Here is a 22,841-nt window from a genome sequence, read left to right as displayed (position 1 = left end):
AAATCTTTCTTCTCTGCCAATACTGGACACATTTAGAGATCTAGGAGAAAAATAAATTGTTTTTCTTGTCTACTGTGGCATGCTTCCTGTCGTTAGGTGAATAATTGAGCAGTTTATTTTAATCAGAAGCTCTTTGCAGAGGGGGGTGCTAGAGAGAGGGTTAATTGCTAGGGTAAAACAACTACAGGAGTTCAGCTTACTGGGGTGCTAATTGGGTAAAGGGTGAACATAAATAGTATGGAGAAGCAGGAAATTAGAACATAGGAGTAAATATGTGGATGTTAAGCTCCCAACACTTATAAATGCACTTAAGTCATTGGAGCTGCAAAATGAATAGCAAGCTGTTTTCAAAAATTTCATGCTGCAGTGCCAAGACTGGGATTGGCTTGGAAGAGAAAGGGAGCTTGGCTTCCTGTTAGTAAGTGACCTCAACTGGATCCAAAAGTTGGGTTTTAGGCTTTCAGCATCATTGATGTGTGTTGCAGGTAAAGGCAACTGTGGGTGAAGCCTGGCTTCTTCCCAGTAATGGCACGGCCAGGAGGTTTGAGGATGGCCCTGCCTTCTTGTATCTATTCAGTGCTTATGTATCCTTTGATAATACTCACTGATGTTCACCTCACAAATAAGAGTTAGATTTAAATCATCAAAATTTACAGAAAAATAAATATGATGATTTATTTCTACTTTTAGGTGTACTGAATTGAAATCTTATTCCTTCTTTTCCCTAGAGCAGGTTAAAAAGAAAAGATGGGCTAGACCAGCAAGTCTTCAACCTTGGCTGCAAGTGAGAATCACCTAGGGATTGTTTAAAACTCCTTGTTCCCATGATGCACCCCAGGCCCATTAAATTAGAATCTTGGAGGATGAACTAACATATCAGTAAACTTTAGAAAACCCCAGGTGATTCTGTTGAGCCAAGGTTGAAGACCTTGGAGCCCAGAGAAAAGCAGAGTTTGGGAAAGAGCAACTCTTCTGTAACTCTCTGTGATAGTGTTATTATTTTGCATTTAATGTCATGCTTTTGGATGTCTATGAGGGATAAAGGAAATTATGTGGAGAGGCTGCACAGTCGTTAAAAGGTGGTGCAATTCTTATGCTTCAGGTCTGGCAAAAGAATCAGACTTTAGACTGTAATCAGGAACTGGGAAGGGAGAGACTGTAGAAATGGGAGAGGGGACTCTTTCTCTTGGTCCAGAGTGAGATGGGTGAAGATATCTAAGAATGTTCTGGTATCAAACCACTGGATGTCTCAAATTTCTAATCTGGTCACTGGGTGATATCTCTTCACTGTTCATACTCACTCGGGAATGCCACCCTGCCTAATAAACTGAAGCCTTGGGATAGTCTGAGGTAGGTGTAGTTGGACTTTAGCAAATCCATTAATCTCTTAGTATCTTTCACTTCCCCTTTAGTGGTTAATTATTAGTATTCTGTGGCTGCTGTCACAAATTAGCATGAACTTGGTGGCTAAAACAGTACAAGCTTATTTATTTATTTATTTATTTTCACAATTCTGGAAGCTAGGCATACATACATAACATCCTTCTCCCTCCTTGGAGAAGATCACTGAGAGGTCTTGGATGCAGGTTGACATAAAAGCTAGCCCTGGCCAATGAGAGGCTCCTCACTTTCTCCTTACCTGGGATGTACATTCTGCCTATTGTTCCCTTAGCCAAAGCCATTTCTTGCCAACCCTTAGAGAGCAATGTGTCATTGAGATCATCTGGATAATATATGTGACTGAGCCCATTTAAGGCCTTTCTATAAACTCTTCAGATTGAGGTGAGTGGGTGGGGAGATCCACTCATCTTGCTTCTGCCCCAGGAAAAGCCTCATAGATAAATTCCTCTGCTTATGAAAACTGTCACCTACTAATCTGGAGTGGCCTCTTTCTTCAATCTCTCCTTGCATTCTGTGTATGGGGGCAGTTTTTGATTTGACCCTCAAAGTTCCTAAGTTTGCAAACTAACGTGTTTAAGTGTTCCTAAAGTTATATGTATCTTTACATAAACATATTGTTGCTTTGTATGCAGTTTTATTTTTCAAAAACATTGTGCTATGAGGGTGATAACATGTTTCTTAATTTTGAGACTCAATGTTGTATTTTTATGGATCCATCCATTTTGCTTTATGTACTTTTGTTGCAACCATTGCTTCTAATGACAGTAATATTCCACAGTATTCATTGACCACATTTTACTTTCTCCCTTCCTCTGGTTATGGACACCTAACTTATCTCCCCCTCCCTGCTACAATGAAAATTCTTGTACAAGTCGCTGTAGAATTTGCTCTGAATGATAGAGTATATGATTACTTAATTGGACCAAGTGTCTCTAGATTGTTCTTAGAAATAGCTATTCCAGTCTCTTCCTACTAGTAGTGGAAGAGGGTGATTCTTTTTCTCTATTCCAAGCAACATTTTACATTTCCAGGGTTATAATTTTTGTCATTCAGATAGATGTAATGTATATCATCAATTTAATTTCTATTTCTCTGATTATTATTGAGCTTGAATACCTTTCCATGCACTTGAGAGTCATGTTTGTATCTTTTGGCCATTTTAGTTTTCATTTGCTGTCTTTTTCTTCTTGGTTTGCGGGAATCTCTTTTATATTGTAGAGCTATGCTGTCCATTACAGTAGCAACTAACCACTTTTGAATATTTGAATTTAAATTAATTGAAAATTATATAAAATTAAAATTCAGTGCCTTGGTCACACTAGCTACATTTCAAATGTTTAATAACCACATGTTTCTACCATATGGCTCCCATATTGGATTATGCAGAGAATATTTCCATTATCATAGAAAGTTGTTTAGGACAGAGCTGTTCTAGTTTCTTGTTGGTTTTAGATATGACTAATATTTTCTTCAAATCTGTCATCAACATTTTCTGTGATATGGCAGATTAAAGATAGCTGCACATTCTTTCATACTTCTCTTAATAAGACATATAGTCTATCTCCTCCCTTTGAATCTGGGACTCTTTTGACCAATAGAATAGGATAGAAGTGACATTGTACGAATTTCTATGTGAAAGACTTAATAAACTGTCAATTTCTAATTTCTGTCTCGTGGAGCACTCTTTCTGGCAATTCTGAGTCTATGTAAGACATCTGATCAGTCTGAAACTGCCAAGCTAGAGAGGCACAAACTAGAGAGGTGCTCTGGTCAGTAGTCTCAGCTGAGTTCAGCCTATTAGTCATCTTTGCCTAGGCACTAGATGTTTTAGTGACACTGTCTTAGCTGAGTATTCTGTTGAGTGCTATCAAGTGGGTTCAGTCAACACAATGTGGAATAGGAGAATAATTCAGCTGAGATCTTCCTGAATTCCAGACCCACAAAGTCATGAAATATATAAAATATGGTTTTTTTAACCATTAAGTTTCAGGGTACTTTGTTATGTGCAATAGATAACCAGATAGCTTAAAAATTTTTTTTGATGTAAGCCATGCTGTTTAATATGTACACTATTGCATAGCAGTGCTGAACAATAGAGCCTTAGCAGCAATCTAGACTAGAGTTCAGATTATAGCTCTGTCTCTTAGATGTGTGAGACTCTATTAGGTGAATGTACTGATTTTCACTGTCTCCATCTATAAAATTGAGCGACTGATGCATCACAACACAAATATTGTTGTGAGGAAGAAATGAGGTAGCAGATGTTAAGAAAGCTCTTCTCACAGTACCTGACTCATGAAGGAGATGCTCTAATTGTTGGAACGTGCAAAGTACAGAAATGGCACAAAGGATAGATGAATGACTGCTTAGCCAAGTGAAGTGGAGAGTGGCTGTCAGGCAAGTGTCCTCAGAATTAAAAGGTTCATGGTGTATTAAAGGTACTATAGGAATTTATCAGACTAGCTTAAGGAGGAAAAGACATTTGAGGTAGAGCAGTTATGGTGTGCTAAAGTGAGCTCAGTCATTTATTTATTTAAAAATCTGTTAATGCATGCATGTAATATGTATCTGCATGTATTTAATATATGATCTACATTTATTTTGTATATATCTATAAATATGTATATACATATGTGTATGTATTCCTATTGTCTTTCAATAAAGATATATGCCTAGTTTTAATAGAGTCAAATTTATAATCTTTTTTTTGGCTTTGCTTTTGGCATCTTGTTTAAGAAATTCTTCCCAAGCTAGAAGTATTACAGATAATTTCCTACATCATCTTCTAAGATTTATAGTTTTGCCACTTATGTATACATTTTTAACACATCTGGAATTCATTTTTGTATATGCTGTGAGGTAAATATTTGATTTCACTTGGGTAACCAGTATTCCTAGAAAAGGCATTAAAGGGTTCATCCTTTCCCATTGATTTATAATGTCTACTGTGTCATAAATCAAGTTTCCAAATAGGTGCATGGGTCTGTTTTTTTCAACTATTCTATGTATTTCATATTTCCACAATGTTGTTTTTTTTTTTTTTAAGATTTTATTTATTTATTCATAAGAGACCAGAGAGAGGAGGAGGCAGAGGGTGAAGCAAGCTCCATGCAGCGAGCTCAAGGTGGGACTCCATCCTGGTCTCCAGGATCAGGACCTGGGCTGAAGGCGGCGCTAAACCACTGAGCAACCCAGGCTGCCTGCCACAATGTTTTAATTACAGTAGAAGCTATGTCTTGATAGTTGATAGGGCAAATTTCTCCCCATTTTTGTGTTAATTTTTTAAAATTAAAACTTTTTTAGAGTGGTTTTAGGGTAACAGCAAAAATGAGGGAAAGTACACATTGCAGTATCTCTGTCCCTGCAATGTATGCATAGCCTCCCCACTATCAACAACTCCACCAAAGGGATACATTTGTTACAATTGATGAGCCTAGATGTAGCTGTATTTTTATTTTCATGTTTTGAAGTTTATTTAATGATGTAGGAAAATACCGTATTTTTAAATGAACAAAAATGAACAAACAACAGCCATGTTTCCAAATCTTCTAGAAATTGTAGATATTTGTATCACTGAAAGAATGGAAAAGAACATCCCAAAATATTAACCTTGATTATTTCTAGGTGATGAAATCATAGGCCATTTTCTCAGTTATCCTCATAATTTTTTGTGTCTTGCAAATTTTTATGCATGTAATTGCTTTTGCAATCTGAAAAGCCAACACATCTCAACAGAAAGAACATTCATTTTGACAATATTTATGTGCCAAGAATCCTCAAGTAAATGCTCTGTTAAGTCTTCTTTTTCCTCTCATTCTTTCCTCTCACATCTGTCTTTCAGGGCTGCCCTATTGGGCACCTACATATCTGATATTTTCAATAATCCTGTCATGAGACACATGTTGCTGCAGCAAACAGTGTCCTATATAGTGAGCAGTTCTTCAGCTGCTCAAATCAGGTTTGGGTTCATACTCAGTTGGATGTGGACTGATGCTATAGAATTCTCTCTCATGGCTTTATCAGTCTTCAATCCACTGTTCACTTACTCTGCCTCTAGAGTTCATCACTTATGCTTGGAGACTACCTTACTGGAGTTTGGTTTATTGAGACTGTTTTAAAAAAGAATGTTTCTGTATAATTCTATTTTCTTCTTCGTATAGTCTCTGCTGATGTTGACTTGTGTATCCCTATAGGAATTGATATGGTTTTTTTTACAGTCTGACTCTAAGTGTGTCTCCACTCTTATCTCTTGTTGTGAGCAGAAATGTCTGCAGTTGTGGGATCCAGAGGTCACCACATGAATGTTGATGGCACTAGTGGTCAATCTCTCCTTGAATACAGTTAGTTGGCCCTGAGGACCATTCTTGAAGAGACATTGTATTGATCATGGAATCTCTACTATCAAAGCAACTCTAATCTTAGCTTATAGGTGGAGATGATAGTACTTTCAGTGGGTGCTGGTTCAATGCTTGAAGATAGCTTCTGAAAGTCATTGCTTCTTAATTAAGTTTGCAATTTGTCATCATCTTCATCTTCAACACTGAAATTCTGGATTCTGAAAAGATCACTAAGAATCATTGTGTTTTAGACAAGTATTGGTCCAGACACCTCTAATTTTCATTCTTTTGCTGTCCTTTGACTTGTTTCCTGTCTATACTGTACTTTTCACATTTGTAGACAAAAACAAATCGGTATTCCACACAGATTGTTGTGATGTCAGTGATCCACTGCTCACTTTTTTTTTATTGTCTAATTCATAAAAAATAAGGTTTTATCACCAGAGTATTGCATTCAAGGCTCTTAAAGACATGACCCCTTCCTCCATTATCACTTCCTGCTGTACCTCTTGGATCAGTAATTTCTCAAGCTCATCATCAAATTCTTCTCTTTTAGCAGATCCAACTTTCCTTTGCACTATTGTTCCTATAGACATTTAGGAAACTTAGGAAACAAAGCAAAAAGAACTTTTAGAAAAGCTTATTTTAAAAACAACCTTCCCTCTTTTTTTTTTTTTTTAACCTTTGTATATATTGACGAGCCCATCAAGTTCTGTATGGCAGGAAATGAATCAAACTACAAATATTGATCAAGAAACATGTTTGTTGCTGATCAGAGATAACATTCCTTGTAAAAATGTGCATTTTGGTCAATATTTATTCCTTACTAAAATTACACAATTATGTTTTCTTCTCTTAAACTCAATTTGTCCAATTTGCTATAATGCAATTTCCTGTACCCATGTATAATTTATTTATATGATTAGCGTATCCTCTGTGGAAACTTAAACTGATATAACTTACGTTGAACAACATATCTGGGGCAGTTATGATGTGTTATCATCAGCTAAGGGAAATATCTTGCTCCTGAGTCACAAAAATAAATGTGTGCAAACAATTGCTTATAGTGATCAATTTTCATGGTGTAGTTCTAGCAAGGGCAGAGGTGAATAGAATTTATGCTAGTCATATAAGTAAATTGTCCCAGTCTTAAAGACAGTTAAATCTAATCTGGTAATAAGTGGTTAGCAAAGGATTCTTAACTATTATTACCTAAGATACATTATAATCATTAACTGATTCATAATGTATATACTATTTATGCAGGTAAAAGAGCTGCTAAATGAATAATCTGGTAACAGCATAGACAGTGTTTGCTCAGTGAGCATTTATAAGGTGTCTGGGGTATGTACAATACTGTGCTTGTTACTGAGAGAAATATAAATGAGTTAAGATATGTCTCTGCAAGCTAATATGGAAGACAGATTTACAGCAGTGAACATACAGAACCTAAAATCACCATATGGTATGTGGTGTGCTTCAGTTTCTTCACTTGAAAATGGTCAATGCATATTAGCTATTATTGTTATTAAATATATATGAAGTAGAATTGAAAAAGATGTTTTAGGTCATTCTGGAGCTAAGAAATAGGGGAAGATTTTATGAAACCAGTTGGACTTAAGTTGATCTTGGAAAATGCTACATGTATGTGTGGAGAGGTAGTGAAAGGGTGTGGCTGCTATGTTGGCTGTTACCTGAGCTAGTTCAGGTTGCTGGAAATGACAGTGGCTTTTGAATATTAGGCATACTGATGGGAGATCAGGCTTGTTTATTGGAAGAAATTAGAGACAATACTGAGAATATAGATTGGACCAGTTGGTTGACTGTTTTGTGAAAGGATAAAATAATGTTGAATTGGAGTCAGAAGATAATATTTTAATCATTTTCTGTGATTAGAACAAGTCATATAGTTTTTCAGTTTCTCAATTTCTTCATCTGTAGCATGCATTAATATTATAAGATAATTTTATTTTTTTCTTAAGTATAATGAAATTTGGTTTTGGATAACTCTTATATAGCAATTTACTTAGGGAACTCAACACTGCTATGTGCTTTATACTTGTACTTCATAAATGCACTTTATAAATGTACGAAAAACTATATGCTGTACAAATATAAGTTATTTAATGATCATCACCATTATAATTATGGTTAATAACATTTGGTTAATAACATTTGTAAGTTGAGGAGGTGATTTATTCTGTAGGTGATAGAGCAAATGGATTTGTTTTACAATAGATAAATGTTATAAGGAAAGTAACATTGAAGCATATTGACCCTGGAATTCATTAGCATGTGACATTGAGGAAATAGTTATTACATACAGACACAATAATTCTTATACTTACTGCATAAAAAAGCTTCCACTTTGTCACAAAAAGATTAGATGAAGGACATGGATAGGAAATTCACAAAGAAGTTCAAGTGACTGATAAACTTAGGAATTTATGAACTTATAAAAACTTATTTAACTTAATTTATGGCCAAAAGACTATAAACGAAAGAAAGGGATTTTTAATTATCATTGGAAAAAAATTAAAATGTGGTGTTGATGAAGATATAGAGAAATGTTACTTGTACATTGTAGGAAAAGTAAAAATTAGTACAACTTCTGTGGAAGAACAACTTCTAAACTCTTAGAATTGTTTTACTCTTTGATCCCAACTACCATTTTAAAGTATTTATTCTAAGGAATTAATTATAAATACATATGTGAGGATTAACTTCATGAATGGTCATCACTGTATTATTTACAGGGAAAAAAATGGAAACAACTTACATATAAGGGATTATTTAACCAGATAAGATAATAATGAACCTAGTAAGGAAATACATCATTGACATTTTAATTGTGTAATAATGGTGTATAATAATACAGAAATATATATACAATATACCAAAGCAATTTCAAATCTAACTCTCTTGTCTCTGTCTATAAAATATAAATGTGTGTATGTATGTATATATAAATATACATGAATGGAAGTGCATTATAACTTGAGTAGGGATTATCTGTGAATGGCAGGCTTATACTTTTATTTGCTTCTTTGACCTATCTCTTTTCTTTACTGACACTTTATTCTATGATAATAATAATTTTTTAAAAAACACGCAAAAAAAACCCCAAAAACCCAAGAAGAACTTGGTGGCACAGATAACTTCCCAGCCTGAATCTCCTTGAGGAGAGAGAACAAAATCTCCATAGTAAATCTTTTCATTCAGGTTGTTATATACAAGAAACTCTAGTGACTTTTGACCTATAGTGAACTCAGAGGTTTATCATATATTGACCTGTATTTGATTTTCTATCCTAATGAGGACTTCATCTGAATTTGAACAATCAGTCAGTTATTTAACTACTTGTCCATGCCTATTCAAAGACAAAGTAACATCAGTAGGGTTTATTTTGTGACAGTTCTCTATACATTTTAAACTTCTCTGATAGCCTAAAACCTTAAAAGCATTAGGAGATACTATTCTCATCTTTTGAAAATGCTGTAATACTAATTAATTCAGTGACAAAAATTACCTTGTTGGTATGTACTGTTTGTATTTGTTTGTTCACTTAAATGACCAGTTCACACTACTTCTTGGCTAGTTGGATCAACTGTCCAAAGAATTAAAAGTTAACACAATTCCATTCTTCAAAACAACAAAACATTCTTCCTTATACTGCAATTGTTAAATGATTATGCAAAAACACAAGTACAATTTATAAAAGCCTTTTTCACTTGTGTTATGTTAGATAGGATAATAAAGGGATTTGAAGGTCAGCATCTCTGGTTTAGCCTTTACCATTCCATAATCTCCCAGGAAAGGTTAAAGACAGTGATGTGAGTAAACATTTAACAAAAGATTGTCTGGGTTGGGGAAAGGGTGGGAGTTCTAATTTATGTATTTTCCTGGTCCCATGATATAAATATTCCCACCATAGTTGATTTTGAAATCCCGTTGTGAAGTCACTGAATTCAGTTGGGAAAAGAGGTGTACAATCAACTATCTCAAGTCAGTATGGGCCAGCTACATCACATGTTGAAAGAGCACTTGTAACTACTACTGCATATTCTGCTTACATCTGTTGTTGTACAGGTCACTGTATGTTCATTATGACGTCGTTTTCCATTTAATGGATTGTGAAGTTAAAGGGAAAATGTGTTGTTTGTTTTTGTGTTCCCCAGTGCCTCACACAATGCTGGGCACATAGTAATGTTTGTTGAAAAAAACAAGACTTTCAGTGAAATTACAACAGTGTTAGAGAATACATGGGGAAGACTATATAGGAAAAGTATGGACTAAAGAATTTAATCTGTGTTTAAAGTATTTGTGCATGAAATATTTTGTATATGACTACTCAGTCATTAGCCTTTAAAACATATGTGGCAGATACAGAGTTCTGTTTGATGAGTTAAAAATAATGGGAGAATTTGCCTTAGAAACAAACAAAATGGGATAAGTATAAAAACACAGTATTTATAAAAGAGAAATACTTCTGTTGCTAAAGCTAAATGCCTGGGAAAAAAAGCAATTCAGTTTCCCAATATTAATTATTGGGCCATATCCTGCTATTGATCTGTGCATGTAAAAATCAATGCCAAGATAAGGACCTTCATAATTGACAGGAGTAATTTTGAGCTATATACTCATTGACATTCAAAGAGCCAGGAAACAATGAAGACATTATGGATGAGAAAACTTTGGATTTATCTGAAGTTTTAATTACTAGTTTTCAAACTTTTAAAGGAAGTAGAGGAAGGAAAGGATAAGAGAAGCATATTATTTTATTCCCTAGTCCTTCCAGATTTGCAAAAAAAGATAAATATGTAACCAACATTTAACAGTATCTTACATTCATAGAGCCTTTTTTAATTTTGCAAAATTCATTCATACATTTGATTCTCATTTCAGCCCATGAGTAGAGGCCACATAGGTGTTTTTCTCAATTTCTAACAGGTGGGGAGTGAGACTACTTTGAACTCTGACTCTTAATGCTAATTTTAATTAGAATCATTTCTTCCTGATGAGTATATGTAAGTAAATGGAGTTTTGCTTGAAAAGACAGACATGTGGACAAATTAATCAGAGGATCTTAATAAGCTTTTATTTTCTGGTGTGTTGTGGAAAAGTCCTGTATTTTCTCTACTTGTCCCACTTGTGTCCTCTCATCTGGCTCATGACAACTTTCAACGTGGCAATCTAATGGGAAGTTTGCAGTAAGAGAACAGTATAGTCAACTAGAAAAAGAACGGACTGCTTAGAATTCTTGTATATTATTTTACTACTTAAAAATATAAAGTTAAAGTACATATTTTATTGTTTTTGTCCACTTGGATTAGTTATTTTTTCAATTAGGTATGGTGTACCTTAAGACTTCTTTTTTGCAGCTCTGGGATTCATCTTTATGCTACTCCATATCAAAACATTCAAACATGATTTTGCTTTTTAAATTTCGGAGATCAAGTACACAAATCCTTCCACTTCATTTTCTCCCTCTTTTCATCAAACTCTTGTTTTAAACACTTCCATTTTCTTATTACACAAAAGGAAATAACATGAAATGCTTTTCCCTTGCTCATTTAACTTTAAGGTATAATAAAAATTTAGAAAACATATTACCATTTGTTTAATTGTAATTTTATATTATTTTTCCTGCACACAGTATTGGAAGCTGTGCTGGTATAGAGTGGCCAAGAACAAATTGGGGTTTAAGAAATATGGGTAGAGCCTATAGGTGTGTCTTAGTTAAGGATTACTTTGCTGGAAAGAACAGAAGCCCACAAACTTAGGTTCAAGTAGAAAGGAATTTTATTGAAAGAACATAATAGGTGCTATTGCAGTTAGTTAAGTTTATAAAACTAAACCCTGTTCAGACACCCATGAAAGGACTGGAATGGGCACATTGTGAACAGAAGCACCTTCATCGGCCACTCCTGAGGCACATGGTCTTTTGCTTCTGTGACTCTTACATGCTTGAGCCATTCTTTCTTTCTCTCAGTTGGCTTATTTGCTAACCTATGGCCTATTTATTCATCTTAACTTTTCTCTGTTATTGCTGACTCATGCCTATTTATTCATCTTAATTTTTCTCTGCCCTTACCATCCATTTGCCTTGATGGTTACTCTAGCTCTGACAGTACAGTATAAGAACTAATGGTCATCCAGTTGATTGTTGTCTTAATCCTGACAAGATGTTGTTTCATTATCTAGTGTGGAGTGGATATTCAGCCATGAGCTCCCTTTTCAGAGTCTGAAGGTATGGTAACTTCCATAAGAAGAAGGTGTCTGTGGTAGGAGAGACAGTAATTTGGAAATGTTAGCACACCCAGATTAAAAGGATGAAAGCTAAAATAAGAACAATTACGAAGATTATAATTATGAAATTGTAATCTTCTTTAGGATACTGAAATGAAGAACTTAAATAGAGAAATGGTATCAATTAAGGGTATAGATAGTATGGAAATGAATATGATTGTGTTTTATCTCTCAGGTAATGAAAACTGGGAGTATTGTGTGCAGGAAACACCCAATGAGAGTTTTATGGGATAAAGTTTATCCTGAGAAGGGTAGACTTTTGAAACCATAGAGGAACAGATCACTTCTACATCAAAGATGTATAGATAGTATAGCTATTATATAAAATGTGATTTATATTTCCTCATGTTGTGGCTTTTTATATGTTGCCTTTTTGCCTTCCCAGGGTAGAGGATATTGCCCTCCCTTTACTCTCCTCCATCAGACAGAAATCATATAGTTCTCCTGTATTATTATAAATTGCTTGAGTCATTTGAAAGGATAGCACCTATCATGATGAGCACTGAGTAACATATAGAATTCTTGAATCACTATATTGTGCACCTGAAACTAATATAACACTATATGTTAACTATACTGGAATTAAAATAAAAAAAAACTTAAAAATGAGGAAAAAGAATAGCACGTATCACATTATTTTTCACAATATATATTTAACTGTGTCTCTTTCCCTCCAGTAGACTATAAAATTCTTGGAAGTATTGTATTTATCTCATCTTTTTATCATTCCCATCTTTGCATTTAGTTCAGTGCCTGACACATATCAGGCCCTCAATAAATGACAGTTCTCTTTTCTGTCCAAGGAATGTTTTGCCTCCATGTATAAGAATGATTTTCATGCTGGAAAAAAGAAGACCACATTGTGATGAAGAGGAGGTGGGCTAGGAAAATAGCAAAAGGTGAACTATATTCTAAGAGAACCTGTAAGCATGATCACAGAACCTCTTACAATGTGGATCTTTGGGTGCCTGCAGAGTATGTGACAGGCACTAAAGGATGGCAGTGGGGAGAGATTGTCCTGAGGTTGAGTGCAAGAAAGATACAGATCTTTAGAAATGTACACATCCAGCTTAGTTCAGCCCTGAGCTGTCTTGTGGAAGGGAGATGAGAGTCTCCCTTCTTTGTGGAAGCCCTGTCTTCAAGCCCTGTCTTGTGGAAGGTCTCCAGATGACAAAAATAGCACTTAGAATGGAGTTAAAGGAGCTTGATTTCAGTGTTAAGTAAGTAAGAACTTTTAAGAGGTAGAAGAACCTCAAATGAGATTTGCTTTCAAAATAACTTTTAATAACAGAATATGTTCAAACAGAGGCTATAATTATCTGAGAGAGGTGACATAGAGATTCTTTTACTGGGTTGAAGGTTGTACTAAAAACTCTAAGGAACATTCCAGATCTAACATTTCATGGTGTTATGTTTGTTGAGTTGAATTGAAGCCTATGTGCCTTTAAAATGTAATCTACAGCTATGGTGATATCTATTCCTTTGGGGAAATGCACTAATCTGGTGGAATAGATGCTTCTTTCATGCATTTACATTTTTTTTCCTCACAAAAGTTGAGAAGAGACATAAAAAACTACATTTTAAATCATCCTGTACCTAGAGAAGAATATTTCAGAGAAGGAAAGAAATGACAGGCTTGTTAAGAGTAAGGAAGGTTCCCAAGAAGATTAGCAAGTATGAATCATGCGTCCAGATCAGAAGGGTTAGTTCAATAAGGCAAGCTTTAAAAAGGTCCATTGGTCTGATCCCCAAGAGACAGGTTATAAAATGACTGATGCCAATCAAATTTCAAGTTGAAGGCTCTATGTATGTAAGTGCGAATGAGTGTGCCTGTGCATTTCAACGGTTGAAATGTCAAATCAAAACCAATGTCAGTCATCATGGTGTCAGTGCGGTAGAGATTGGAGTTGATGTGTAACTGTGGATTGCGGGAACTAAAAGGTCTCTTTAAATGTTGAGAATTCATCTCAGAGTGTTGGCAAGCAAGAAAGGATTTAAGGCATAGTACATAATCCTAGGCACATATATGGCTGAGAAAGTTCCTACATTAATGTTGGAAGAATAACCATTTACCATAATAGCAAACACTTTCTCACAGACAAACTCTAATGGAGCCTTCTTATTTCTAATTCATTTAATCCCAGAGTTATTGTCCTACCCTTTCCTTGTATCCCCCACAACTCTTGACTATTGACTATAGCCAGCCCTTTCTCTTCAAAGTTCCCCAGACTGATGGTCATTGTGTCTTTTTGTTTTGTTTTGTTTTGTTTTGTTTTTGTTTTTGTTTTTGTTTGTTTTGGTCATTGTGTCTTATATGTGATTTATTTGGTTTTTGAAATGTTCTTACAACTCCCTTCTGGTAATTCATTATAATTTAGAGTTAAAACAACAACCTATACCATGTGTTTTAGATCATGGTATACAAAGCTGAAATTTCACAGCATGTCCTATCATGGTATATCATTTATTCCTAGCTATTTAACATTGTAAGTTCTCTCCAGAGCTGTCCTCAGCCATTGTCCACAGTGTCCCCATTTACTGACCTGCTACTGAAGGACAATGCAGCACCTTCAAGAGGAAAGTGAAAACAGCGTTATAGTTCTTCAGTGTTTCTGTTGTGACATCAGTGAGAGAGTACTTTTGAGTTTACCACATTGTTTAAGATTCTCCTTTATTTCCCTCTGTTGTGTTACTTTTGCAAAACACCTCTTTAAATTTAAGCTCAATCAAAGCAACATACTTTAAACAACAAGGCTGTTGATTTTAAAATATGTGGAACAAGGTCAAAGCTTTAATCATCTACCTGTCTTCATCTCATTGACTGACTAGGTTTTTCTTGTTTCATTGGGATTTGATGGAGTGTGAGCTCCTCAAAGGCAGGAGCTATGACTTATTTGTCTCTTTGGAATAGTACTTTCCATGGTGGCCAGCATATGAAAGGTACTTATTCATCTATTTTATAAATACTTTTGAGCCTTAATTATGGTTCAGGCTTGGGGGAACAGCCATAAAGAACATGACAGCCTAGTGTCTGCTATCTAAAGCAGGCAACATAGCATATTGGTTGAAACAATCTGAATTTGAATACTGTACTAGTTCTACCTCTCAGAAAATGTATGAGCTGGAGAAATCTACTTGTGTCTCAGTTTCATTTATTTTTGAATCATAAGTAAGAGGAATCTTATTGGTGGGGAGACCTTGAGGATTCATTGAATTCATGCAAAGTGCTTTGACCACTGCCTGACAAAATATGTTAATTATTTTTATGATTATGGGGTTTATATTCTAGCTGAAGGGTGGATAACTTAAAAATAATAACAGGAAAGTGTGGCAAGGGTTATGAGAAAGGAAATCTGGAGTATTTATGGAAAATTTCACAGAGGTATCTGACCTAGTCAAAAGGGCAAGTGGAGTGTCTGGAGGAAGCTAAATTTGCTCTCAGATCTACTCAATTAATGCTGCCTGAGTGTACCTCATTATCTGCCACAGCAACTTTCTATTCCTTGTGAGACTGTTACTGAGTTTGTGAGTTATTTAGGTTTCCCCATTTTCCTCTCTAATTCTTCCTCTGCCAGCAGCAGTGGTGGCCATTTTGGCCTTGGTACCCGTCTACCTTGGTACCCTTTCTACTTAGCAGATTATATGCATGATCTCCTGCAAATGTATGATTTAGTTGTTGTCTGCTTTTCTTGGTTGATTTTAATTGATAGAGTAGTTGTAATCAAGTATGAGAGGTCCTGTGTTACATTGTTACATGAGGGAAGTGCTAGAAACAAGATATGGACAGAATAGATGTCCCAGATGAGTCCAGGGCTGAAGCAAAATCATGAAATAGATGACATTTATCTTCAGTGCTCAATACTTCCCTCTTACTAGCACATCAGTGTAACCGAAGACTCATTATCATCATGTTCCTCTAGGGGTTTTTTTCTGAGGACAGCAAACTAATAGACTGACTGAAAGTATGGTGTTTGTAGGATAAGTGTATAATTTGTTATTTAATATGACTTTTAATATGAAAGGGGTTGCTAATTATTATTTCAGGACAGTAGGCATAATCCAAGGCTGTCTTGGGCAGATGAGATGTACAGTCATCTTAAGTATTAAAAACAATATATTAGGCTTTTGGAGATACTTCATTGTGTACTTAATAAATACCACCTCTTTCTTTAGGCACATTTTACTTATAAATAAAAAGATCAAGTGAGAAAATAATGACTAACCTGTATAAATGCATCTCTAATGATAGAATTTTAGACACTTCAGCCCATGATGAGGAAGATATTTATTGGTAGATCACATTCCTAGTACCTGTTGAATTTTATACTTCATAAGTGAATCTAAACTTGGCCTAGGTATATCCCTTAAGGAACATTGGAGCATGTGTGTGTCCATGGGAATACACAGTCAGAGGAGTTGGCAACTCATCTCAGTTCATACACACCAAGACAAAGCACAATTAGGACTAAGATCAAAGCTAAACTGTATTCAGTGGTAAATAATTCATAACACACTTCCTTTTCTCATCTCCCTTGCTTAACCCAAACTGAGACCCATTTTGTGTTCCATTGCTCCTTTGAGAAATAATCACTCACCACCTCAGCCCTTTTCCCAATTTCTGTACTTTCTGACAATGTCCGCTGTTTCAAAATACCTCATTATCTCCACTCTCCCACAGAGCCTGCAATGTGATGGCATTTGCCTTGCCTGAGGAACGAAGAGACAGTTTTTCCTCTCTCAACAATCCTGCACGTTGAGATCTGACCAGAGCATTCTCAAGCTGATTCCAAATGCGTTCCCTGGAAAGGGGAGAGAAGACTTGCTCATCCCCATTGTCACTGAGTGGGAGAATGTTCTGCCAAGTCTCCTGACAGATTTCTTAGTCAAAGAGAAAAGGTCTGTAGTGCTTAGAAAACAAAGCTATTTCAGGTTGCTTGGCTGTGAGCTGATAAACAAGGCCTGAGGTGAGAAATGCAAAACGTGGGTGTGTGTACACACATACCCACACACACAAGCAAGGGCCTCCGGTCAGTTGAAGACAGAACTGACATACTTAGCAGTCAAGCCACATTGCTTTCTTTCTGACCTGTTGGCTACATATTCAGTTGATAGCTTCCTGCTACCTATCACAAAACAATAAAAATCTTTTAAGAAGACAGTCCAAATTGCTCTAATACCTTCTTTAAAGAGAACAAAAATGCAGAAAGTTAGCCTGTAGGGACTTCATTTTTCATAGATATGCAATTTATGGTGTTTAAATATAAGCTTTTGATTTTAGGTTGAAACGATCTTGTCAAAAAGGTACATGAAAGACATTTACGCTGGGCTCTTTTCTACTTAGGGTTATAGCTGATCCTTCTCACGTCTTTTATCCCCAGAACACTTGACTGGCACCTGACTTCACTATTTTGTTTTAGTAAGTGATTCAGGGAAGGCTGTTTTCTGTTTTCCCTTTTTTTCTCCTTTCTTTTTTTAGTTATGGAGGTAGATATTATTCAGGTTGGAACTACGGTGAGGTGAGTGAGGGGCATTTGCCTCAGGCACACTTAAGGGGGCACCAAAGAACTCAGTAATTAAGTAATAATGTAATGTTAAAAACATTAAAATCAGTGCAAAAATTCATGATGGCAAAATATCAAAATTTTTTAAAAAGACAGGATTAGTATTACTGATTTTTAGTTTTACCTCAGGCTCCACTTAGGGCTCTGCATGGCACTGGCTGGATGTAATGGCAACAAGCTGGAGAATGGGATTGCATTTCTAAAGCAAGTGTACATCTATTTCTCCATCCCTTCCAGGAGCGCATTGGCTGAGGGCACCATGGATCAGAGTCAACTCAATCACAGGCATTCATAGAGCAACAATTCTCCTCAGCCCATAGATACCATAATCACATAAAACAGCCCTGAAGGCGCAGTTCTCCAATTAAGTCTAAAGAGAGCGATGGGGCAAAGGCAAGCCAATTAGACAGGGGATTACACATCTGAGTGGATTTGCTCAGTAGAAGAGAGGGAAGGGAGGAAAAATCAGATGTTGGAGTTAGGAAGGGATGAGGCCATTGTGGAAGGTTTTGTGGTGAGACACACAAGGAAAACTGGAATGTGTGCACTGTATCCTTGGCCGTGGTTCTAAAGGTTTCCTGAGAAAGGTGCTGGTGTAGGAATTTGCAAACTATAGAAAACCTTGGACATGTTACTTAGCCTGTCTGTGATTCAGTATTTTTATCTGAAAAATGGGACTTACAGTACCTGCTAATCACAAGGAAATGATGCACTATTCACTTTGTAAATGATTGCTATTTATTTATTTATTTATTTATTTAAAAAAATTTTTTTAAGAGAGAATGTGTGAGTAGGGGTGGGGGGGGGTGGAAGGAGGGACAGAGGGAGGAGAGAATTTCAAGCAGGCTGCACACTCCATGCAAAGCCCGACCTGGAGCTCGATCAATTGCACAACTTTGAGATTATGATCCGAGCTGGTCAAGACTCTAACACCTAACTAAGCCACCCAAGTGCCCCTGATTATTTTTATCTTTACACTCCCTGTTGAGATACAGGAATTGATTCATAGCTGGAGTATGTTCTGAGTCTCCTTCCTAAATGATCTCCCTCATATTTTTTTTTTTTGTGGTAAAATATACATAATATGAAATATACCATTTTAACCATTTTTTAATGTACAGTTCTATGGTATTAAGTAAACTTACATTGTTCTGCAACTATCACCACCATTCATCTCCAGAAATTTTTTTATCTTTCCAAACTGAAGCTCTTATTCATTAAACACTAACTCCTCATTTCTTTCTCTTCCTGTCTCCTGGCAACCACCATTCTTTTTTTCTGTATCTACGGATTTGACTGCTCTAGGTACCTCATATAAGTGGAATTATACAGTATTTTGTATGTGTGTGTTTGACTTATTTCACATAACATAATGCCTTTAGGCTCATCTATGTTATAGTATGTGTCAGATTTCCTTCCTTTAAAAAACTTAGATAATACTCCATGATAGGAACATATCACATTTTGTTTATCTGTTCATTTGTTGATGGACACTTGGTTGCTTCCACTTCTTCATTGTTGTGAATAATGCTGCAGTGAACTTGGATGTACAAAAGTCTCTCTGAATCTGTTCTTTCAGTTCTTTGGGGCATATACATACCCAATAGTAGAATTGCTGGATCATACAGTAATTCTATGCTTAAGGAACTGCCATACTGTTTTCCACAGGGGCTGCACCATTTTACATTCTTACCAACAGTGCACGAGGGTTTTTTTTTTTTTTTCCTACATCCTCACAAACACTTCTTATTTCTTGTCTTTTTGGATTCTATCCATTCTGACAGGTGGAAGGTGGTATCTCATTCTCGTTTTGATTTTCATTTCCCTGATAATTAGTGATGTTGAGCATCTTTTTTTAGCCATTTGTATGTCTTCTAAATCCTTTGTCCATTTTTAAAGTGGTTCATTTTCTGTTGTTGTTACTGAGTTGTAGGCGTTCTTTATAAATTCTGGTTATTAATGGCTTATTAGATATTTGATTTGCACATATTTTCTTCCATTCTGTCAGTTGCCTTTCACTCTGTTGAAAATGTCCTTTGCACAAAGTTTTAAAATTTTGTTGACATCCAGTTTATCTATTTTTTTCTTTTGTTGCCTATCCCCCAAATCATTGGTGTCCTATCTCAGAAATCATTGCCGAATCCAGTGTCATTAAAATTTCCCCATATGTTTTCTTCTAAGGGTTTATAGTTTTATCTCTTACCTTTATGTCTTTAATCCATTTTTAGCTAATTTTGGTATGTACTATAAAGAGGGATTCAGTTTCTTTTTTTTATATTTTAAAAATATTTTATTAAAATTTTTTAAAATTTAAATTCGATTTAGTTAACATACAGTGTATTGTTAGTATCAGGAGTAGAATTTAGTGATTAACCAGTTGCATTTAACACCCAGTGCTCATTGCATCAAGTACCTTTCTTCCCTCTCCCCTACTGTGTGGATTTTTTTTTTTTTTTTATTGGAGCTCAATTTACCAACATATAGCATATCACCCAGTGCTCATCCCATCAAGTGCCTCCCTCAGTGCCCATCACCCAGTCACCCCAATCCCCTGCCCACCTCCCTTTCCACTACTCCTTGTTCATTTCTAGGTTGTACTACAAAGCTGTGATCATCAAAACAGTGTGGTACTGGCACAAAAACAGACACATAGATCAATGGAACAGAATAGAGAAACAAAAAATGGGCCCTCAACTCTATGGTCAACTAATATTCGACAAAGCAGGAAAGACTATCCACTGGAAAAAAGATAGTCTCTTCAATAAATGGTGCTGGGAAAATTGGACAGTCACATGCAGAAGAATGAAACTAGACCATTCTCTTACATCATACACAAAGATAAACTCAAAATGGATGAAAGATCTAAATGTGAGACAAGAATCCATCAAAATCTAGAGGAGAACACAGGCAACACCCTTTTTGAACTTGGCCACAGCAACTTCTTGCAGGATACATCCATGAAGGCAAGGGAAACAAAAGCAAAAATAAATTATTGAGATTTAATCAAGATAAAAATTGGGATTTAATCAAGATAAAATTCTGCACAGCAAAAGGAACAGTCAACAAACTAAAAGACAACCTACAGAATGGGAGAAGATATTTGCAAATGACCTATCAGATAAAGGGCTAGTATCCAAGATCTATAAAGAACTTATTAAACTCAACAGTAAAGAAACAAACAATCCAATTGTGAAATGGGCAAAAGACATGAACAGGAATTTCACAAAGGAAGACATAGACATGGCCAAAAAGCACATGAGAAAATGCTCTGCCTCACTTGCCATCAGGGAAATACAAATCAAAACCACAATGAGATACCACCTCACACCAGTGAGAATGGGGAAAATTAACAAGACAGGAAACAACAAGTGTTGGAGAAGCTGTGGAGAAAGGGGAACCCTCTTGCACTGTTGGTGGGAATGTGAACTGGTACAGCCACTCTGGAAAACTGTGTGCAGGTTCTTCAAAGAGTTAAAAATAGATCTGACGTATGACCCAGCAATTGCACTGCTGGGGATTTACCCCAAAGATACAGATGCAGTGAAACACCAGGACACCTGCACCCCAATGTTTATAGCAGCAATGTCCACAATAGCCAAACTGTGGAAGGAGCTTCGGTGTCCATGGAAAGATGAATGGATAAAGAAGATGTGGTCTATACATATATATATACAATGGAATATTACTCAGCCATTAGAAATGACAAGTACCCACCATTTGCTTCAAAGTGGATGGAACTGGAGGGTATTATGCTGAGTGAAGTAAGTCAATCGGAGAAGGACAAACATTATAGGGATTCAGTTTCAATCTTTTGCATATGGATATCCACTTTTCCCAGCACCATTGTTGAAAAGACTGTCCTTTTCCCATTGTAATGTCTTGGCAACCTTGTTGAAAATTATTTGACCATATACGCATGGGTTTAATTTTGGGCTTTCTGTATGTATCATTGGTCTGTGTGTCTGTCTTTATGATAGTACCACACTGTTGTTTTTTTTTTTTAAGATTTTATTTATTTATTCCTGAGAGACACAAAGAGAGAGAGGCAGAGACATAGAAGGAGAAGCAGGCTCCTGTCATGGACCCAATGCAGGACTTGATCCCGGACCCAGGATCATGCCCTGAGTGGAAGGTAGACACTCAACCATCAACTGGATGCACTGGGCTATCCAGGCATCCCAGTACCACACTGTTTTGACTACTATAGCTTTGTTATAAGTTTTAAGGTCAGATATGGAGAGACTTCCTTTTTTTTTTCTTTTTCAGGATTATTTTGGCTCTTCAGGATTCCTTGAGATTATATATTCTTTATCTTAAAAAAAAAAAAGCTTCCATTTTTTTTTTTTTTTACTTATGCCCATTATAATGCAGTTTCTAAGGAGCTAAAGAATATTCTAAGACTTGAGAAGTAGTTGATGCTCTCAAATGCTGCTGATTAAGACAGGCAAGGGCGGTATCTCCTAAATTTAGAAACAGAAAGATTTTTTTTTCAGTTTTATTGAAAAATAATTTATATACATCACTGGTAAGTTAAGGTGTACATTATGGTTTGATTTAGATATGTTGTGAAATGACTACAACAATAGTTCAGTTAACATCCATCTTCTCATATAAATACAGTTTAAAAAAAAAAGCAGAGGAAGAAAAATATTCTCCTTGTAATGAGAACTCATATAGGAAAGTTAGAGAGTAAATCTCATATGGCAGTGTTAGCTATAGTCATCATGTTGTACATCACAATCCTAGTACTTATCTATCTTATAACCGAAGATTGTACCTTTGACAAGATTAGTTGTAGTGAGTGGTAAGGGTGAGAGAGCCAGGGAGCAATGAGTTAAGGAAGAGTAAACTTGGAGGTGTAATGAATAAGAAGAAAAACTCTATCAAGGTGTTGGTTATAATGTCTTACAATACTCTTTGGCTCCTTAGAAACTACATTCTCTGATTTCTTCCTATATCTTTAGCTGTTCCTTCCCAGTCTCCTCCTTAGGCTCACCTAACCACATTCTGGAATCCTTTCTCATCTACTTAGTTACTTCTAAGTGATCTAAAGCATTTTCCTGACCTCAGTGATTTCATGAACTTATTACCAAATTTGGCATCCTGTAGTTTAAAAATTATGAAAAATGAAGCAGAGTATAAAATTTTAAAAGCTCATAAAAGTATCAAAGTTAAATAGGCATAACTTGGGGGCAAAAGAGAGTTTATGTTAGGCCTAAGGAAATATTTTCTT

The 22,841-nt window shown here is 35.8% G+C and overlaps 1 protein-coding gene across 22 annotated transcripts in view; it reads left to right on the top strand.

The window, feature by feature from the left end:
- The window catches only part of LOC144315677 (uncharacterized), a 118,519-nt gene that overhangs the window by 74,456 nt on the left and 21,222 nt on the right, over window positions 1-22,841 (top strand). For 15 of the 22 annotated variants that reach the window (XR_013381437.1, XR_013381431.1, XR_013381430.1 and 12 more), the window contains 3 exons: window positions 12,851-12,946; window positions 14,877-14,987; window positions 16,726-17,203. The exons of 1 other annotated variant lie outside the window; for it this stretch is intronic. The gene's annotated coding sequence lies outside the window, so the exon portion shown is untranslated. Of the gene's footprint in view, window positions 1-12,850; window positions 12,947-14,876; window positions 14,988-16,725; window positions 17,204-22,841 lie in introns of those variants that run through there. 6 more of the 22 variants (XR_013381445.1, XR_013381442.1, XR_013381441.1 and 3 more) reach the window with 2 other exon arrangements.

The sequence above is a fragment of the Canis aureus genome, chromosome 6, assembly GCF_053574225.1.
Source record: "Canis aureus isolate CA01 chromosome 6, VMU_Caureus_v.1.0, whole genome shotgun sequence".
NCBI classification, from domain to species: Eukaryota; Metazoa; Chordata; class Mammalia; order Carnivora; family Canidae; genus Canis; species Canis aureus.
This window is presented reverse-complemented; position numbering and strand designations above follow the sequence as displayed.